Source organism: Ochotona curzoniae, unplaced genomic scaffold (assembly GCF_017591425.1).
Source record: "Ochotona curzoniae isolate NIBS_2020 unplaced genomic scaffold, NIBS_Ocur_1.0 scaffold_4701, whole genome shotgun sequence".
In the NCBI taxonomy this organism is placed as follows: domain Eukaryota; kingdom Metazoa; phylum Chordata; class Mammalia; order Lagomorpha; family Ochotonidae; genus Ochotona; species Ochotona curzoniae.
The window spans coordinates 29,749,971-29,771,826 of record NW_024467122.1 but is presented as its reverse complement, the minus strand read 5'-3'; positions in this window follow the sequence as shown (position 1 = coordinate 29,771,826).

The following is a 21,856-nucleotide window of genomic DNA, read 5'->3' as shown; positions in this document are numbered from 1 at the left end:
TCTTTTAATCGACAACAGTCATTTTCTCTTAGCGTATTATGTCTGTGTCAGTCTAATAATATGCTATCAGTTTGTGTCATTTCCTCTGGGATTCCCTGTCTACCACGCACCACTTACAACTGGTTCACTTTATTCAAAATACTCTCTAATTGCCATAGCAAAGGTTTACTTGAACTCCTTTTTAAGTGGAATACATTTGATCATAAAATCATGCCTTTTCCATTGAGTACACATTTACATGAAACTTCTAGCTTGAAATTTCACTTTGGAGAAAAGCCTCATATTTTAATGCACGTTTTGAATGCAGATTTACTATAAAATAAGTGAATAATAATGCTGGGTTATTTGGGAAAGTGCTCTTTTATGCAATCCCTTCATTTAATACAATCACAAAATGGCTGCCCAACAGGTGGTCTTTTCAGAGTGTTAAGCCACAACAATTGGAACAAAAAGGACACCAGAATCTAATGTCCTTCAGAATTTAAAAAGCTGTTCACTTTCTTTTGTTAATTTTCAGATTTAGCCATGTTCATTATTGTTGAGCCTCAAATGCAAGACATTCTTTTTTGACATTTTGCCCTAAATAGACACTGACCGGGGCTGACTCTCCAACTAGCTGTTTTGTCGCATGCAAGCGGAAACCAGTTGTGAACAATGGGTGTGCATTCTTGGCACTTAAATGGCTAAGGAAGGGACCCGTTTTGACATGCTGCAAATCTGGCAAAGTCTGGGTTAACAAAAGTGTGTTTGACAAAAGATGAAGTTTCTTTTCCTATATTTCCCCCAAAAGTGGGTATTTAATTATGTCCTAACACATTTTCTTTTTTTGTGTCTGGAGGACCGTGTGCCCTAGTGACAGGCTCACTCACTCTCTGGGGTTATCATGTGGCATTATAGACCAGACCATTCAAAAGCTTTCTTTGGGAGAAACCATTCTTTAACCAATAATTATTCACTTAGAGGAAAAAGGTTTAAAAATATATCATCTGATTGCAGTGTTCGCATTACACTGTGGTGCTAGCCTTTTATAAGGAGAAGTCGTCCAAGAGACAAATCTGAAACTTGAAATGTGGCCATATGTTCTTGTAAGCCAAAGATTTTGCTACGTTCGATGGAGGAAAGTAAAAGATTCACATTTATAAAAAGGTGGATAAAGGAAGGAGATGTTAAAAATGTCTTTAATACTTCACTGCAGGACTTAAAGTGTACATTGAAGTAAGTTGTGCAATGTTCTATCCATCCCTGCAAAACTTACAGCTGAAACGTGTAGTAGTAGGTGTCTGTGTGAAGGGCATAAATATAGGCTTTAGGATATGAATAAATGGATGTAATACAGATACAATAAATTCTCATCCAGGATACATAATTAGGAGCATTAAAATAATCAAAGTGGTTTTGTCTGGATGGTACCACTGAAGGAAGAAGCAATAAGAAGTCCTGTACTTAGGAGCTTTCTGTAAACATGTGACTTGTTCGATGTCGTGAGCTGCTCCAAATTCAGCTAAGTCACATGACCTTCAGCAACAACAGTACTGTTCAGAGCACACCTGCATGGTGGACCTGAAGTATTTGGAATTCTGACTTGTTTTGCGGCCATAAAAATGATTGCATTATACACAGTAGAATCTGGAAGCTCTGCGTGTTGCCATCTTAACCTGGATACTCATTAATATGTGTATTAAAATGGGAAGATTTTGTTTCTAAGATGTTGGGTCTTTCCAAAGCATTTTATTGTGATGCTTATAGCTCCTATTAGTCTGGCCTATGCAGCTTTAATTCTTCAAGAATTTCAGTTTTCTTGTTCAGAAAATTTTGGCCTAATCGTGTAAAATTCTGACTTTTTTTAAAAGTAGATCTAAAATTCCCATGTATGTCTGGGTTGGTCTGAAAGAAATCCTATAAGTAGAGCTAAGGGAGGTAATGGTCAGGCCAGGAAATGGTGGAAACGGTGCCTTGTATCACTTCTGCACCCATTCCATTGTCCAGAATTCAATTACAGGAATCCTATTTAATCCTATTAATCCCACAAAGGATTCTGGGAAGTGTAGTTTTTCCTTATGCCTAGAGAAAGAAAATACTATTGATGAGCTATCTAATGAAAGATCTCAGCCACAGCCAAGTTTAGCAAACAATTAGCGGCCATTGGCATTTCCTGTCGATGCCTGCAAGCTTGCCTCAGTTGTTCATACAACTTAAGTGAGATATTTCCATTCTGAGTTCACTTGCAGACAAAAAATTAAAATTTTTATTTTCTTTTTTTTTTTTATTTTTATTATTTTTTCATTGGAAAGGCGGATATACAGAGAGGAGAGACAGAGAGGAAGGTCTTCCGTCTGATGATTCACTCCCCAAGTGGGCGCAACGGGCCGATACTATGCCGATCCAAAGCCAGGAGCCTCTTCCAGGTCTCCCACGCGGGTGCAGGTTCCCAAAGCTTTGGGCCGTCCTCGACTGCTTTCCCAGGCCACAAGCAGGGAGCTGGAAGGGAAGCGGGGCTGCCGGGATTAGAACCGGCGCCCATATGGGATCCCGGGGTGCAAGGCGAGGACCTTTAACCACTTGCGCCACCGCGCCGGGCCCCAAAAAATTAAAATTTTTTAAAAAGATTTATTTTTGTTGGAAAGTCAGATCTACAGAGAGGAGGAGAGACAGAAGATCTTCTGTCCATTGATTCACCCTACAAGCGGTCACAATGGCTGGAGCTGTGCTGATCTGTAGCTTCATCCAGGTCTCTCACATGGCTGCAGAGTTCCAAGGCTTTGGGCAGTCCTTGACTGCTTCCACTGGCCACAAGCAGGGAGCTGGATGGGAAGTGGGGTTGCTGGGATTAGAACCGGTGCCCATATGGGATCCTGGCGCAGGCAGGGTAAGGACTTTAGTCACTACGTTAAGGCACCAGTCCCAAGATTTTTTTGTAGATGTTTTAACTGATACAGATTTAGGGAAATAGTTTTAGCTAACTTTTGGTAACATGAAAGAAAATACTAAACTAACCCTTAAACTTGTTTAGATCTCATAGGCTAAAGCAAGGAACAAAATGCAAATTTGCATAATTCCCACAAGACTGCAAAGTTCTGTATAAACATTGTGTATATTTCAATAGCACTAATTATAATTCAGTGAAAAGTTTTAAAGGTGTCAGGTTCAACATAGTATATTTCAAAAGTAAAAAAAAATCACTTAACAAATTAGAATCAATGTTATCAATGGATTATTTGAATAAGCTAGGGCTCTTGATTGTCATATATATGTACTTATTTTTAACAGGAGATGTTTTTCCTATAACACAAGTGCGAGGAGAGGTATAAATCCTCCATGTGAATTTTAACATTGAGTAGTATCGAGAGGACAATTCTTTTATTCTGTTGTAGAGTTTGCATTGTACTGTGGAACTGGAAAGCAGTGCCATAATTTGGGTAGCTAGTCCAGCTACATGGACAGAAGCAATTCACCTGCACTTATAAAACATTGATAGAATTTATTTTGCTGCTTAGACAAAATAGATTGTTCATGATATTGTTATGCTAAGCTGAATATCACACCTTTTATGTTCTCCGCATTTGGCCTTGAATAAACATCAGTACAATAATAATCTAAATGGCTTGCAAGTGGTCATGAGCAGTTACCCATCTGCTTTGGACAGAATTATATAAATCAATTACATAGACATAAAAGCCAAACAAATGTGGGCAAATCAACAACAGAAATGAAATGGGTGGACTCTTAAGTTTTGTTCAGCATATGTAACCCCTTCAGTAACCAAAGATGGGTAAATTACATTCATTAACCTTGAAAAATTAGATGATTTGTGCATAATAGGCTTGAAACAATACCCTTCTATCCAGGTTATGACGAGTATTTTGCCAATGACAGGGCCTAATTTAATTGAAGCTCTACAGAGGGGGTTGTTTTGTTGTGGTTTGTTTCTCTCTGCTGAGATTATTCCATGAAATCAGCTTGATTTTTCTAGAACTCAAATTAGAAATTCCAACTGCTCAGTTGTGCAGAGGTAAAAGTGAACCCTGATGATTGAAGGAGTGAAGAACATTTTTTTTTAAAGATTTATTTTTATTATTATTTTTTTATTGGAAAGGCGGATGTACAGAGAGGAGAGACAGAGAGGAAGATCTTCCGTCCGATGATTCACTACCCAAGTGAGCGCAACGGGTCGATACTATGCCGATCCAAAGCCAGGAGCCTCTTCCGGGTCTCCCACGCGGGTGCAGGTTCCCAAGGCCTTGGGCTGTCCTCGACTGCTTTCCCAGGCCACAGGCAGGGAGCTGGAAGGGAAGCGGGGCTGCCGGGATTAGAACCGGCGCCCATATGGGATCCCGGGCGTGCAAGGCGAGGACCTTTAACCACTTGCGCCACCGCGCCGGGCCCAAGAACATTTTTTTTTTTAAGATTTATTTTATTTTTTTATTGGAAAGGCAGATATACAAAGAAAGATCTTCTGTCTGCTGATTCACTCTCCAAGTGGCCGCACTGGCCAGAGCTGAGCCAATCCAAAACCAGGAACCAGGAGCTTCTTCTGGGTCTCCCACACAGGTGCAGAGTCTGAAGGCTTCGGGATGTCCTCGAGTGCTTTCCCAGGCCACAGAGAGGGAGCTGAATGGGAAGTGGAGCAGCAGGGATTAGAACTGGTGCCCATATGGGGTCCAAGCAGATACAAGGTGAGGATTTAGCCACAAGGTTATCAAGCATAGCCCAAGCCTGGCGTATTCTAAGCCTTGGATGCTTAGTGTGTTGGCAGTATTTCTGGGCAATCAGTGGCATGCCCTCCCTCCCTTCCTTCCTCCCTCTCCCTCTCTCCCTGTCCCTCCTCCTCCTTGTGTGTCTGTGTGTGTACGTGCACACCAGCAGCTGCACACATCTTGATTTATTAATCGTTCAGGGCTGCTGCTTACCATCGTGATGTTTTCAAAGCTCTTCATGCATCAGGATTAATCCAAAGGACTTCAACCTGGCACTGGGGGAGTTAAAACACTTGATGAGTAGTGTAAGTTCTTAATTAATACAGAAGGAAGAATCACTTCTAATTTATTTTAAAATACCCAATGCTGATCCAAATATATTTTGGAGTAAATGGGTGTGTAGCGAACAGTCTTCCATGGTTCCTCATTCACTGATTTTCCCTGCTGGTGTGAGGGTTGTTCAAAATAGCACTTCACTTTTTGGTTTATTTATTAAGATCCTGCACTCAACTACTAGAAATTAGCCTCCTAGAGGTGAATCACTTCCTACACTACAAAGAAGAAAATCCTGCATGCCTTCCAGAAGCGTGCAATAAAGGAAAGCTCAAATGGGACTGTGGCCTAGCCCGTTCCCTGTGTGCAACAGGGCAGCTGCGTGTTTAAGTAAATGCTCTGCATATCCAAAAGGGCGATCTCATTACGTTGCACTAGACAAAGGAGCCGTCTGAGATGGGGTTTTTTCCTCTCTTTCTCTTTCTCTTTCTGTATATATACTTTCAAACTCAAAACTCCTTAGTAAAGGAAAACTGGAATAGCTCCCTGAAAAATGTTCCCCCCGGCCCCATGTAGCACATCCTGAAGCTAAGAGCATAAACTGCCCTGCCTTGGAGAGAGCTGCAGTCAACCCTAAGTCAGGCATGCTCACATCACCCGGCTGGGAGTCACAGGCTTGGCTTCAATTAGCTGAAAATGCTGGGAGTGGTTTCCCTCCCCTCCTCTGTCCTCTTCCTGCTGACTGGCTGCTCCTTCATTGCGTTGGAATTTTCAGAGACTTGGGCCTTCCACTGCTGGGTAGCTAATGCCAGTTACGCTTGGAGTCTCTCACCTAAATGTTTGCCTCTGGAAAGACTATCTCAGGGACAAAGGTGTACTGATTTACAATTGAATTGCCTGCTGAGTGACGCTGTACACAGCCTCAAAAAGGCCAGCTGGGCTGAAAGATTTCTGTGGGTTTCCTCTGGCCTCCCACTCCTTTTCTTCCATCTGTGTCTTTGCTATCTGGTTACTAGGAAGTAGAGGCGCAATCACCCCTGATCATACCTGAAAATAAAAGCACGTGCACAGATCATGCCATATCCTATGGGAAAGTGTTTAGAACCTCCACCACCGTGTTGTCCAACTAAGCAGTTCATCCCTTCATCAGTTAGAGCCAGTGCAAAGCTTGTTAAATGGGCATCAGTCTGGGGACTGACCTCAGAACACCTCAACAGTTACAAGGAAGCCATCACTGAGGACTGACTGTATATGTGACATCCTATGCTTTATTGGATTACATGCCCTTGTACTCTTGGCCTAAATAAATGCACCTGCTTTTGACCTAGCTGGCCTCTGGATCCTGGTGACCCCTCACACCCACCCCATCAAAACTCTCTCCAGTGCTTGAGTTTCATTTCCTGTTGTCTTGGGTAGCTAACTGGCTAGTTGATGAGGTGAGTGAAGTGAAGACTCAACCAGGCATGTTCATGGAAAAGCTCTCCCAGGTATTAGGGAGGCCAGGTTTGGGGCTAGTGATGTTTCCTGTGTTCTTGAGATTCAAGCTAGCCCTGGATTGACCTGTGTCTTAAGAAAGAAAGGATGTCAGTGTGATTGGCTCTCCAAGGAGGAAGTTTTGTGTTTTTGAGTTTAGAACTCAAGCTGGAATGAAAATGATTTTTGAGAAGGCAAGTCCTACTATTCTCTGGAGCAAGGAGTTTGACCCTGCCAGGCCAAGTGGGCAGAATAGCCAGCTGGCTGTTAGGATTCTGATGCTGACGGAGTCTTGTCAGCCACCATCACATACCAGTGTAGGTGAGATGGATTAAGTAAGTTATAATCAGACTTCCTCCCTCCTTCCTGCCTTCCCTCCCTTCCTTCCTTTCTTTCTTCCCTTCTTCCTTCCTTTCCTTCCTCTCTTCTTTCCTTGATTCTGTTTTGTGGTGTTTTTTTTTTTTTTTTAAGGATGATTCATTTACTTGAAAGGCAAAGTTAGGGATACACGAGATCTTAAAAATTCTGGTTCACTCCCTAAATGGCTTCAATAGCTAAAGCTGGGCCAATCCAAAGCCAAGAGTATCCTCTGAGTCTCCCACATGGATGCAGGGGCCCAGGGACATAGGCTGATGTCCATTGCCTTCTCAGGCTTGTTATTAGCAAGGAGTACTGCACTGATCCGAAGCCAGGAGCCCAGAACCTCCTCTGGGTCTCCCACGTGGGTGCAGGACCCCTAGGCCTTGGGCTGTCCTTGACTGCTTTCCCAGGCCACAAGCAGGGAGCTGGATGGGAAGCAGGGCCATGGGAAGCGGAGCCGCTGGGACTAGAACTGACACTCATATGGGATCCTGGCACGTGCAAGGCGTGGACTCTAGCCACTAGGCTACCATACTGGGTCCTGCTTTTGGACTCTAAACTCCTGATCTGCTACTGTGGTTTGAACACGCTGTGTCCCTCCCCCAAGCCACACAGTAATTGAATCCCCCAAGTCTTAGGCAAATGCAGTAAAGAGAGCAGAAACTTAATTTGTTTGTGGTGTGTAGAGAGGAGGCCTTCGGGAAGTGATTCAATCTTTGGAATGGAGTCTCCATGATTGAAATTTGGTGGCTTTTTGAAAGGGAGAGGGGTCAGCTGGACAGAGGAGCACATACCGTGATGTGACACATTCCAGGCAGGTCCTGGTAAGACCTCGCGCCTTGCTGTGCAGACCTTGTAACACCAGAACCATGTACCAGCACAAAGCTCTTTTTCTCTATAAACTGCTTTACTTTAACTGTTTCATAACATCAATGAAAAATTTAATGCACCTGCAAATAGGAATCACATTAGTGAAGGAACCTCTGGTTAATGGAAGGGTTAAATGAGATCATGCATCCTACTCAAGACTGTTGATTTCTGTCAATTCTCCCTTTTCCCTATTTTTTCTTATTATCTGTGCAAAAGATAATTCATAACATTGCCAAAGTTTGCCATGCAGAGAATCCCTTTCAAACCACCACTTAAGTGGTGTGTAAATCTGATGGCTTCCTTTTAAAGGGGTCCTTTACTGAGAGGTTTGCTTTGAAGTTCCGAGGTGAAGGCTTATTGTGTAACTTCTTAGCCATCTGTCCCTCACCTGGTAGCTGGATGTCAGATCCGAGGGCCGCATCCCTGCTCTGCCCATCAGGCCCTTCAGCCAATTGGCAAGACCCTTTGGGCCTGGGCTTCTCTTCCCTCTCACCGATCTCTCTCTTTCTTCCTACCCAACGCCTGGCTCAGCGCTCCACACGTGGCAGCGGAACAATCAGTTGCAATGGATGAATGATGGGCAAGGTTGCTACATGTCCTATGCATGTTCTCTATGTGTCCTATGCATGATCTACAGTTACTGAACTGTGGAGTGCAAGAGATATTCTTGCTGTGGGAAAAAGTTTGCTTATTAATTATAGAGACAGTTTGTTCTTAGTTGCTGTCAAATAATTGTGAGGCTTGATTAAGATGTTTAGAGTTTTAAAAAATGTGATTTTTCTTCTCTGCTTTAGAATTCTCTGGATTGTCAGCTATGTATACAGTGTATTTTGTGAGGAGATGGATTTCTTTTTCACAGTTCCTAGAAAATGGAATGGAAATATGACACGTGCTTATACTAGATGTGCAATAACAGGAGCACAGAAGTAATGTGTCTATTTCTGTAAGGGTATGCAAAAAAAAAATAACTTTTACAGGTTTCAAATGATGGTATGCAAAAGATGACACTGTCACCACAGCTGAAACTTGACTTTTACATCACAGTTGCTCATTACTGAAACAGTTCTCCAGAGGAGACACACAGACCATGAATATTTTTTAAAGAAAATGATGTAGCTTGTTGGGAGAAGCTGGGTGTTAAAACAGAAAAATAGAGCAGCAGGGCAGAACCTGGTGTTTGGGAAGCGCAGGGAGATGGAATGTACCTGAGCTGGGGTAGAATCCATTGTAAGGTTGCCAGATTTAGAAGAAAAAAACAAAAAGGATGCCCAGCTACGTATGAGGTTCCACTAAATGACATGAAGATGCTCCTCTATTGCTTGTCTAGAAGTCAAAGTTAACAGGTACTCAACGGCCTACCACCTTGAACGTGAGATTGGAGCCACAGTTGAAAGTGGACATGGGACAGTAACTTGGGAAGAGTCGGTGCTCAGAGGTGGGAGGATGGTGGTGCCTTCCTGAAGTGGAAAGGCCGGGAGTGCTGGGGTTTGGGAAGAGCCTGGTGTGGTGGGGCAGGCAAAGCTGCACTGGGCCCTGTGGTCCCTTGGGAGGGCTGTGGCTTTTTTTGGTGTGTGACCTGAGAATGCATGGTGGTGTTTTCAGCAAGGAAGTGCCTTGAACTGACTTCCGATTGTGAAGGCTTGCTGCAGGTGCTGGGCTGCACACGGAACGTGGAGAGTGCAAGCAGGCAGCAGGGGGTATCTGTGTGTGTTTTTACTGTGATGGACAGGATTACTATGATGGTGGCTCAAATCAGGGTAGTCATAGCCATGTGATAGAAAGCAGATTTGGAATCAGTGCATCCTGATGGATGGAATGTGAGCTGTGAGATGGGATGAAGAGGCCCTAGAGAGAAGGGGCTCCGTGAGGTGGAAAGATGAGGAGTCTAGTTTTGGCAGTGGTGCAGTTGATGTGACTCCAGGCAAGTAAAGCTACATTTCCAGGGGTCCCCTGAGTAGCGTGTCAGTTCAACCAGGAATCGTGTGTGTTCTCTATAAGTCTCCGTTGAAATCTGCATTCCCCATGGGAAATGGCTCGTCCCAAGTCTCCCAAGGGAGCTTTGCTCCTCCCTTGTAGTTGTAGTTAGAACCTGTCTCCCCGAAATGGACTGCTTTGCTTCATTTCCACCAGCTGCTGCGTGGGAACCCAGGGTGAGGCTGGACTGGTGGGAAGCCTTTCTGTGCTCCTCTCATCTAGCCGGGAAGGATCTTTTCCAACACAAGGTCCCTTCGAAAGTGAGATTTTTCTCAAGTTTGTCTTTGAAAGCAAACCTAGGTAATTACGTTCTTGATTTTTTTTCACTGCTCATTTTTCCTGAATCTGTTCAAAACTCTTGCAATGGGATTTAAAGTCCCCAAATGTCCATGCCGAGGCTTGTGAGACTTAGAGTTTAGATGGAACATGTAGCAGTTTCTAACAGGGGAAGGAACAATTGGAAAAGGAATAATTGGAGCTAAGGAAATCTAAGCTCCCTGACTTTCAAAGACCCCGAAACCTGGGGCTAGCTGGGAGGAGGTTGACTCTTAACAGCAGGTATCCAGTTTGGATGTGGTCTGATATTAGATTCTAAACAAAAAGTTTTCTAAAGATTTATTTTGTTGTTGTTGGAAAATCAGATTTACAAAAAGAAGAGACTGAGAGAGAAAGATCTTCCATCAGCTGGTTCACTCCCCAAGCAGCTTCAATGGCCGATGCTGAGCTGATCCAAAGCCAGGAGCCAGGAGCCAGGAGCATCCTCCGGGTCTCCCACGAAAGTGCAGGGTCCTAAGGCTTCTGAGCTGTCCTGTACTACTCTTTCAGGCCACAAGCAGGGAGCTGGATAGGATATGGAGTAGCCAGGACATGAACCAGTGCCCATATGGAATCTTGGCACATGCAAAGCAAGGATTCTAGCCACCAGGCTACTGCGCTGGGCCCTCTAAAATAGTCTTAATTTCTGAAATTATTGTAGCCGTATTATATGGTTTTTAAATTGGGCCTGAGGCCCTAGAGACTTTATTACATGAAACTTTATTAACTGGCTTTAAAAGCATCCGATCAAGAATCACATATTTTAATCCTGACTCTTTTTACATTTGTTTGTTTAAGACAGAGGGGGAGAGAAGGAGCGCACTCCCGTTCAGCCTGTGTTCATCTGGAGCCCTGACGCCAGCAGTCACACAGGCTGGGTCTCACGCAGGTGGCAGGGACACAGCCATCACCGCCTCCTCGCAGAGTCTGCGTTAGCAGGTGGCTGGGAGTCAGCAGAGGAGCAGCGTATAGAATGCATGCACGCTGGAGGCTCAGACATCTGTCCCTACTCCTTCCTGGTTCACTCTTTAGCCGTAAAACCTTCAAAAATGTTTTAATTTTTAACACATCCCAGATTTACATATATAAAGATGGAGGAGACGGTATTGTTGTAAACCTCTTCCAAGAGAAAGAATGTGCTATGATTCAGGTGTGTATGTGAGATGACGTTTTGAAAACAAAGGCTTCTAGAAATGCCAAGGATTACTTTGCTGTTGTCAGCAGTGTTACTGGATCCAGAAACGACTCCTTCACTCTAACCAAGGATGAGAAACCTAACATTTGATTTGGAAGAAATACTACAGGGTTAAACTTTTATTTATTTTCTTTCTCAAAAACTGTGTTTATTTGCAAGACAAAGCTCCCACCTGCTAGTTCATCCTCTGAATGGCTGCGTGGCTGGGGCAGGAGAGGGGACCCCGGGATGCCATCCAGGTCACCGCCATGAGTGGCGGCAGCTCAGTGACTTGAGGCATTATGGAAGCCAGGATCTCCTTGAACAGGCAGGAGGAGTGAGGGGCTGGAGCCCAGGTTCAAATCCAGCCTCCCCACGTTAAGCATTTCAACCCACCCCTATTTTTTTTTTTTCCTCAAAGGAAAAAGAGTTTCTTTCTGTAATGGTGTTTTCTTTGATGACCCTCCCAAAAGCAACTGTTGAGTGGTGCCTAATGTTTCATGATTTCCCATCAGAAGCTTCAGATTGTAATGATTTTGCGGAGAGCATTTTAGGAAGGTGTGTGGATTATGGAGAGTAGGAACTCCTACCATTGACCTGTGTCTCTTGTACATAAAATGTATATACAGATGCAAATTTGTCCAACCTATATGCTCCTGGGTATAAATCCATAAGATATGAACTTATTATATTGGATACTTCATCCACCGTTTTTGTAGCAGCACTGCTCTATACAATATACATATATACATATGTGTGCTATACAATGGCTGAAATATGGAAAATCAACCAAGGTATCCATCTTCAGATGAACAGATAGAGAACATGTGTTTATTTTTTTTTTTAAGATTTATTTATTCTTATTGGAAAGGTGGATAAACAGAGAGGAGGAGAAGGAGAAACAGAGAGAAAGATCTTATGTCCGATGGTTCACTGTCCAGGCAATGGCTGGAGCTGAGCCAATCCAAGCCAGGAGCCAAGAGCTCCTGGTCTCCCACGCGGGTGCAGGGTCCCAAAGCTTTGGGCTGTCCTCAACTGCTTTCCCAGGCCACAAGCAGGGAGCTGAATGGGAAGGGAAGCTGCTGGGATTAGAACTGGCGCCCATATGGGATCCCGGTGCGTTCAAGGTGAGGACGTTAACCACTACTCTATCACGCTGGGCCCAGAATATGTGTTCATACACAATGAAATATTACCTAGCTATAAAAAAGAGTTAAAATTCTATCAATTTAAGCAAAGCATATAAAACTAGAAGAGTTCTAGTTAAATGAAATTAGCCAGACACAGACAAATATCTCATATTCTCCTTTATATGTGGGAACTAGAATTGTAATAATTTGATCTGAACACAAAATGTTGATCACTAGAGTCTTGGAAGCCTAGGAGGATGAATTTTTTTTAAAGATTTTTCTTTTTTATTGGAAAGGCAGATATACAGAGAGGAGGAGAGACAGAGATGAAGATCTTCCACCCAATGGTTCACTCCCCAAGCGGCTGCAATGGCTGGTGCTGCCCTGATCTGAAGCCGGGAGCCAGGAGCCTCTTCTGGGTCTCCCACACAAGTGCAGGGTCCCAAGGCTTTGGGCCGTCCTTGACTGCTTTCCCAGGCCACAAGCAGGGAGCTGGATAGGAGGCAGGGCCTCTGGGATTAGAACCAGCACCCATATGTGATCCTGACGGCATGTTAAAGGTGAGGACTTTAACCACTATGCTATTGCACCATGCCCGGATGAATTTTTTTGAATTAAAATAGGGGAAGCTGAGTGAGCTCATTGGGACAAAGATACTAACATGAAGTACCAATAGTGGAATCGGAGTAAGGGTTGTATAGGAACTCTGTGTATTGCTGTCTCACAATTTTTGTATTGACAATTTCAAGCTTTTAAAATTTCAAAGAGACAACATAGTGCTTAGTATCTCAATGAAGTTTCCCAGCTGGTGCTGTGCCCACAAGGTTGAAAGCTAAAATAAGAACAGGGGAAACAAATGTTCTACGAGGATAAGGGAGTTTTGAAAATGCCCATGGTGTTTCACAGCAGAATTGAGAAGGTCTAGGTAATCTGAAATCTCGCAAATCTGAACTTTTAACACAGTTCTAAAAATCCCTCATCTGACCTCATGTGCTAGGTGCCAGTCAAATGCAGGTACCATAAAAATACAGCATCATTGCCTTCAGGCTGTGTGTACAGACGTGAAACGGAAACGGAATTATGTGCTTCAGTGTGGCTCCCATCCTCCAAGATACCTCATTTCTTTTTTTTTAATTAATTACATTGCATTATGTGACATAGTTTTATAGGCATTGGGATTCCCCGCGACCCCTCCCCAAGCTCTCCCCCCATGGTGCATCCCTCCACCTTGCTGCATTGCCACAGTTCAAGTTCAATTGAGATTCTTTCATTGAAAGCATATAGCAAGCATAGAGTCCAGCATCTTATTGTCCAGATAAGTTCAACGGCTTCTTGGGGAGACCATCTCTGGTCTGAAGGTAGAGCTGGCAGAGTATCATCCTGACCAATTAAAAGCCCCAACATCAGCAACAATTTATAACGTTATGGAATTAGTGGACATAGTATTGAGTAACCAATATGTTTTTAAAAAATGCAAGTTCTTAACCATATCCTGTGACTTCTTCATTGACATTTCAATTTTAGTTTGTATACAGCTGGGTTCTATACACCTGAAAATGGCTATAGATTACTTGTCAGCTGTCTTGTATCTATTTTCATTGTAGTATTTAGGTTTTTATAGCGTTGAAGCATAATTCTGCTGAACCTGGCTTTTTTGGGGGGAAGTCTAGACTGGTTTATAACTCTAACAAGACATATGTCAACAGTTTAGGTGCAGAACACTTTTAGGAGGGGTGTGAAGAGAAATCTTTAATGCCCTAGTGAGGAGTAACTAATCTTTGTGTCCTACCTAGTAAGATATAAGTGAGTCCATGCTGACCGTCCTGTCTGGTTCTAGGCTTTCCTTGTTGTTCTCTGACTATCTATTCTAGATTTTTTGTTTGTTTGATTGGTTGGTTGGTTATTTGTTTGGGATTTTGTTTGTTTCCGGAGCAATCCTGATGGTCATTGCCAGAGAGAGTGTAGACCCAAAGTTGGAACCAAGCGAGGACCAGAGAGCGCTTCCCTCACTGGTCCCGAGGAAAGTTTACTGTTCTCTTTCTGCGGACCACTCAGGGCTCCTGGCTGTTGTTCTGATGTTCTTGGATCCTGCGAGGGAGGATTTGGACTTCTTCCATGTGGTAGATCTAGATGGTGGTGGGTGACCTCAGAGTTCTTGGCCTCCGAGGGCACTCCAATTCCCTGTGGTCTCCTTGGCAGTTGGGATGTAGTCCTTGGTGCCCATACTGATAGTCCTTGGTGGGGATCCGGGAGTCTTCAAGGTTGGAAGATACCTCATTTCTTTTTTTTTTTTAAGATTTATTTTTTATTTTTATTGGAAAGGCGGATGTACAGAGAGGAGAGACAGAGAGGAAGATCTTCCGTCCGATGATTCATTCCCCAAGTGAACACAACAGCCGATGCTATGCCAATCCGAAGCCAGGAGAGCCTCTTCTGGGTCTCCCACACGGGTGCAGGGTCCCAGAGCTTTGGGCCGTCCTCAACTGCTTTCCCGGGCCACAGGCAGGGAGCTGGATGGGAAGTGGGGCTGCCGGGATAGAACTGGCGCCTATATGGGATCCCGGGTGTGCAAGGCGAGGACCTTAACCACTGCACCACCGTGCCGGGCCCAAGATACCTCATTTCTTACAAATATTCCAAAACTCATCATCAATGCACTTTGAGTTCTAGGCATTTAGGACGCACAATTCCCTACCCTCCCCTGCCCCAACATAAGCACAGCCTTCCCTATCCCTGTCCCTTCCAGACCGGCGTGTTCTAAGCTTAGAGAATACATCAGGGTTCAGTGTACAGTGATGTACAATGATGTTTGTCTGTTACAGTAGTGTCATAGTATTTTCACTGCCTTAAATCCTTACATGCTTGCTCCTCCCCTTCCCACAGCCACGTCCTGGTAACTGCTCATCTTTTGTGCCATGGTTTGCCTTTTCCACAATGCTGTATAGTTGGGATTGTGTGTTTCAGATTGGATTCTTTCAAGTTCCTCAGGTTTTATAGCACATTTCTTTTTTAAGATTTGTCTGGAGCCCTAGAAGCTAAAATCCTTGCCTTGCACATGCTGGGATCCAACCCATATGGGTGCCAGTTCTAATCCCGGGAGCCCCAGTCCCCATCCAGCTCCTTGCTGGTGGCCTGGGAAAACAGTCAAGGATGACCCAAAGCCTTGGGACCCTGCACCTGTGTGGGAGACCCGGAAAGAAGTTCCTGGCTCCTGGCTTCAGATTGGCTCAGCTCTGGCCATTGCAGCAGCCTGGGGAGTGAATCAGCAGATGGAAGATCTTCCTTTCCATCTTTCCTCCTCTCTGTGTATCTAACTTTACAATAGATAAATAAATAAATAAACTCTTAACAAATATTTGTCTGAAAAACAGGATTAGGGTGAGAGGCAGATATCTTCCAACCACTGGTGGTTCACTCTCCAAGTGGCTGTGACAGTTGGAGGTGGGCCAGGCTGAAGACAGGAGCCTGGAACTTTATCTTGATCGTTGCCTTGGATGCAGAGACCCCAGCCAATGGGCTATGCCCTGCAGGGAGCTGTATCAGGAAAAAACTGCTGGGACTCAGACTGGGAACCCATATGGAATGCTAATGTTGTAGGTGGTGGCTTAACCTGCTATGCCAGGACACAGGCCCCTGACAGCTCAGAGAATGTATAGATATAGATTTTCTTTTAATTACAATTTATCCATTTTTCATTTGAAAGGCAGATTTACAGAGAGAAGGACAGACAGATTTTCTATCTGCTGGTTCACTCCCCAAATGGCCACAATGTCCAGAGCTGAGCCAATGCAAAGCCAGGATTGGCTCCCACATAGGTGTGAGGCTCAAGGCCCTGAGACATCCTCTGGTGCCCTCCTAGTCCACAAGCAGGGAGCTGGATCAAAGTGGAGGGCTGCAGGGAGAGGATTAGCGTGCTGAGCCACCATGTCGGTGTCTTGGGCTATTGCTTTTTAGCAGTGACTATGTGTCTTTCTTTATACAGGGATATTTGGCAGCTATCTATACGATTTTTTCAAAGCAGAAAAATGTGACCGTCTTGCATTCTAATCATTTTCTCTTCTTTGTATTCATTCCTTTCCACTACAGTTTGCTGGAGAAAGTGGAGAGACCTCACATTAATTCAGTGGTTTTAGAACCAGTCTCTGAAAGCTATTTTAGGTTGTCTAAATATATTTTTACATATTTTTAAAACATTTCAAAGGCAGAGTGACTGGTGGGGAGGAGCTAAAGAGAACTTCCAGATGCTGGTTCACTCCCCATAGCCCCACAGCAGCCAGAGCTGGCCCAGAGCAGAGTCGAGCCTGGAACTTCATCTGTGTCTCTGATGCAGGTGAGGGGGACTCAGGTCCCCGAGCCACCCTCTGCGGCCTCCCAGGGTGTGAGCTAGCTGGAAGATGAGGAAAAGTGGCAGAGACTCGACCCAGGCACACTTGAGAGCTGATGTGAATGCCCCAAGTGGCTGCTTGACCCACTCTACGACAATGCGTGCTTTAAAGCTTAAATATTGTTTTAAAAAATTGAATGCTATGAGTTTGTATTTTAATTCTCTGAATGCTAGGAAAAATAACCATCAACCTTTACCATTTCCTTCCCATGTATCTAAAATTTGAGAGCAACAGTGATCACTGCAATAATTTACAAAAGCAAGTATAAAATATTGGAAATTTTAGCAAGAATATAAACACAGGAGGCACAACTTTTATTTCCTATTGTACAGGCTTTGAAAGCGCTTGTTAAGACACAGGTGAGGAACAGAAAGGAAATGGGCTATGAATTCACAACCAAATCAAATTGATTAAAGCTCAATAAGTTTGCAGAGGGTGGCAAACTGCTGACATGCAGAGAGAACACACGGACGTGGCCCAGCCCTTCAGCAGGCCAGACCGTTCACAGCATGATAGTGTTGGGGTGTTCAGAGGAGTTGGCGAGTAGGCAGAGCTGAAGCAACATTTCAAACCTGGCAGGCATCGCTCCCTGGAGGGCAGGTGGTAGGACAAGAATGCAGAGTTGGGGTGTAGGGAGGCGTAGGCTACACTGGTCTTTGGAAATGAGGTGCAAGAGCCCATAAGGGAATTGCCTCTGTTTACTGTGAACTGGCTGCAGAACCAGAGGGGCGGAGGCTTGTGTCCGTGCTGCCAGTAGCTAACGCACACCTCGCTGTGAGTGAATGTGACATGTCTTCATTTTGTCCAAAAGTATTCTAGATTTCAAATATATTTATTTCTAATTTATCATTACTTCTGTTTATCTTTGTGCTTGCACTGCCAAGATGTAGTACTTTCTAAAACTCTGAAAACATACTTTTGATTTTTAGATTTGTAAGTGCTAATTAGATGAGTTAATCCAACTCGTTTTTTCATTCCAATATTTTTTTCAATCACTTTTTTTGGGGTACCTAGTTAGTTGGAAAAAATATTCACTAATTTTGGTAAGCATCATTGAAAATGAAAAATATGTCCAGTATCCATTTAGTGAAAATTAGGTGGTCCTGGTCCTTGTCACAAAATATCGCATCACTAAGCTCTTCTCATTGAGCACGTCAATGAGAATCTCTCAATTCCTTATCGCCATGGCACATGCTCAGCTCACACATCCATGCTTGAGAAAACTTACCTGGAATATGTATCCTGGAAACCCATGGTCTGGGATTCTTACGTTTGTCTCGTCAGCACTGTTGGGTCTATAGTACTACACCTTGATTCCTTTTATAATGGAAATAACTGTTTTCTTCCATATACCATTATGGGCAAAATGAGAAATGAAGATCGCTGAACAACAGTCATTGAAAACCTAGAGACTCAGTGTTGCACCTCTGGACTTTGAAACTTTCTTTAGAGATGATGGTGCAGCTTTGGTGATGTCACACCAAGACTGAAGGATGATCTAACACTAATCATTTATCTCACAATTATGTTATCCTTTTCGATGATTTCATCCTTGATACATTTCCTTATTGTAGCCAGAATTTTCCTTAAGATTAATTTTAATTTTTATTGGAAAGGCAGATATACAGAGAGAAAGATAGATCTTTCATCCACTGGTTCACTTCCCAAATGGCTGCAAAGGCCAGAGTTGAGCCGATCTGAAGCCAGGAGCTTCCTCTGGGTCTCCCGCGCAAGTGCAGGGTCCCAAGGCTCTAGGCTGTCCTCCACTGCTTTTCCAGGCCACCAGCAGGGAGCTGGATGGGAAGTAGAGCAGCAGGGATATGAACCGGTGCCCATAAGGATCCTGGTGGATACAAGGCGAGGATTTTGCCACTAGGCTATTGTGCTGGGTCCACCAGAATTCTTTGTTTTTTTAAATAGCTGTGAATGTAAATAATTCATGGGATAATGAAATAGAATATTTCAAGAGAGATGGGGAAGAGTAAATCACAAAAGTATCATAATGTACCTCAGATTTACAAGTCTTAAAAGCCCGTAGATTTCTAAGACACAGTTTCATTGTTTTCAGGACGTTGATTTATTTAAAAGGGAGAGAGACCACAACAGAGCTCTAATCTACTGGTTCATTCCCCAAGTGCCCACAATGACCTGGGTGGGCCAGGCTGAATCCAGCAGCTGGAACTCCATATCTGTGATTGGCCTGCCCCCTAGGAAGCCGGCATTGAGAGTGAAGCGGGACTCAAACTGAGGCACTCTCACACAGGACGTGGTGGCGTGACATTTTAACAGTGGTGCTAAACATTTATCCCTTATTCTAAGACTTCATTTGATTGAAAGGCAGAGTGACAGAAAGGGAGACGAGGATCTTTTATTCAGTGCTTTACTCCTGAAATGACTGGCGCTGGTTTAGGCCAAAGCCAGGAGCCTGGAATTCCATTCTGGGTCTCCCACATGCGTGATAGGGGCACATAAACACTGGGCCATCTTGCACTGCTCTCCCAGGTGTGTGAGCAGAAGAGCTGGGTTGGAAGTAGGGCAGCCAGGACTTGAACTGGTTACTCCAGTACTCTAGTGAGGGATGCTGGCATTGCAGGCAGTAGTTTAACCTAGCATGCCACAACACTGGCCCTACTTACCCTATTTTTGTTAATTTTTGACTGGCAGAGTTAAGACAGAGTTCTTTCATCCACTGGTTCACTTCTCAAATGGCTGCAGCAGAGTGGGGCTGGTATTCGGTCAGGAGCCTGGAGCTTCTGGGTCTCCCACATGGTGTAGGGACAGTAAGAGTTGAGCTATCCTTTCCTGTCCCTGGCCTGCCACGTAACCTCTTTCCAGCCATTTGTCCTCTATTCTCTTGGAGGCGGGGCCATTTGGAAGAAACAGTGGGGTAAGAAAGAGCTGAATCACAAAAGTTCTGGAGGAATGGGCATTAGGTGGCACGATGGTTAAAGGAACAAATTTATCCCACAAATTCCTGCATGTACATTCAAACATGACATACTCAGGAGACGAAGCCTGGAAGCCCACTCAAGTTCAAGGAGTAGTTATCACCATAAGGACCTTAGTTGTGAACAAGTGCCAGCCCAGAGTGTGGAGTCCCGGTCCTGGTCTCCTCTGCTGGCAGCACACACCCCTTCGGTGGAGAGGCCTCTCCTCTGCCGCCCCTCCGAGACACAGCCTGAAACACGGGGAGAAAGCCATCCTCCTGGGAGACCCTAGAGCTGTCCATCATTGCTCAGCAACTACTGGCAAGAGCTAAGACAGACTCACAGATTGTCCAGGTTTTTGCCCTGCCTCCAGCTGACCTCCTTTTGTTTTATTTGTAGGTATATTCATTTTTTATTTGAAAGGCAAATTTTCCTGGTTAACTCCCCAGATGTCCACAAGAGCCAGAGCCGAGCTGATCCAAAGCCCTGGAGCCCGGGCCCAGCACGATGGCTCAGTGGTTAAGGTCCTCGCCTTGCACACCCAGGATCCCATAGGGGCGCTGGTTCTAATCCCGCTTCCTGCCTGTGGCCCAAGAAAGCAGTCGAGGACGGCCTAAAGCTTTGGGACCCTGTGCCCGCGTGGGAGACCCAGAGGAAGAGGCTCCTGGCTTCGGATTGGCTCAGCTCCAGCCGTTGCGGCTGCCTGGGGAGTGAATCATTGGATGGAAGATCTTCCTCTCTGTATATCCGCCTTTCCAATAAAAATAAATCTTAAAAAAAAAAAAAAAAAGGCCTGGAGCTTCTTTCTGGTTCTCCCAAACAGGTGCAGGGGCCCAAGCATTGAGGTCATCCTTTGCTGCTTTCCCAGTGTTAGCAGAGAGCTGGATCGAAAGTGGACCACCCAGGACAGATTGGTGCCTCTAGGGGGCTGCCACACTGCAAGTCTAAGATTGGCCTAGTGTGCTACTGTGCTGGCCCTGCACCTTTTGTTCCAAGTGGCCATTTTTATTGCCCTTTTCTCTGTTATTGGTGTGCTGGCAGTAAATTGTAACTAAGCCTAGAAGTTGTCACGCTAGCAACAGGGCACATATGGACCAGATGGAGACTAGGGAGCAGGCATTTGTGGCTGTACCTATCACAACTAGATGCTTTTATGCAAGAGTATCCTGAAGACTGTTCTCTCTGCAGATATGAAATTGTAAGTGGTAAGGCAGCAGCAAACGCAACATAGCTCTTACTGCTTCTTAAGAATGATTCCATTTTTTCTTCTTATTTAGGTGACCACATATCCAAGGCTACCAGTCACACAAGGTGGTGTGGACAATGCAGCCCTAGGAAAAGGCCCTGCTCCCTCATCCTGCTTACGTGGTGGACTCAGTAGTTCCCTGAACTTGAACTCACATATATCAAGGTAAGCCAGTTACTGTAGAATTAACGGTTCTGCCAAAGATATGAACGGGCTGTGGAGCTGCGACTAAGACATCACCTCATGGCAGAAACAAATGAAAAGCCTATAGGGAAACCAGTCCACAGAGAGAAGAAAGGAGATGCAGAGTTACAGCAAGTGAAAAAGACAAAGGGGACAGAAGTAGAAACAAAGATAAACCAAGCTGGGCAGTCAGAGACTAATTTCTTATGACTTCCTTCATCTTACAATGCTGAGCTATACTTCCAAGATTTCTGATTTTTTTTAGTAGCTTTTTTTACAGGCTCTTTTAGGCCAATTTGTTTTTATTTTTATGATTTATTTATTGGAAAGGCAGATATACAGAGAGATCCTCTGTCTGCTGGTTCACTCCCCAAGTGGCTGAGCCAATATAAAGCCAGGAGCTTCTTCTGGGTCTCGCACGCGGGGTCTCAAAGCTTTGGGCCATCCTGTATTTCCCTCCCAGGCCACAAGCAGGGAGTTTGATCGGAAGTAGAACAGCCAGGATACAAACCAGCACCCACATGGGATCCTGGCACACACAAGGCAAGGGTTTACCCACTACGCTATCGTGCCAGGCCTGATTTCTGGTACTCTTAAGATTTTTATTTGAAAAGCAGATTTACAGAGAGGAGAAAGATCTTCCACACGTGGGGTCATCCCCAAATGGCTGTGACAATTGGGGTCCAAAGCCTGGAGCTTCTTCCAGGTCTCCCATGAGTGCAGGGTCCCACGCCCTCTTCTGCTGCCTTCTCAGGAAGCTGGCAGAGCAGGTGGAGACAACCTCCTATGCACAGACTAAGTTACATGTATGACTGGGGCACTAGCCCCAATTTCTGAATGTTGTAGCCAAAC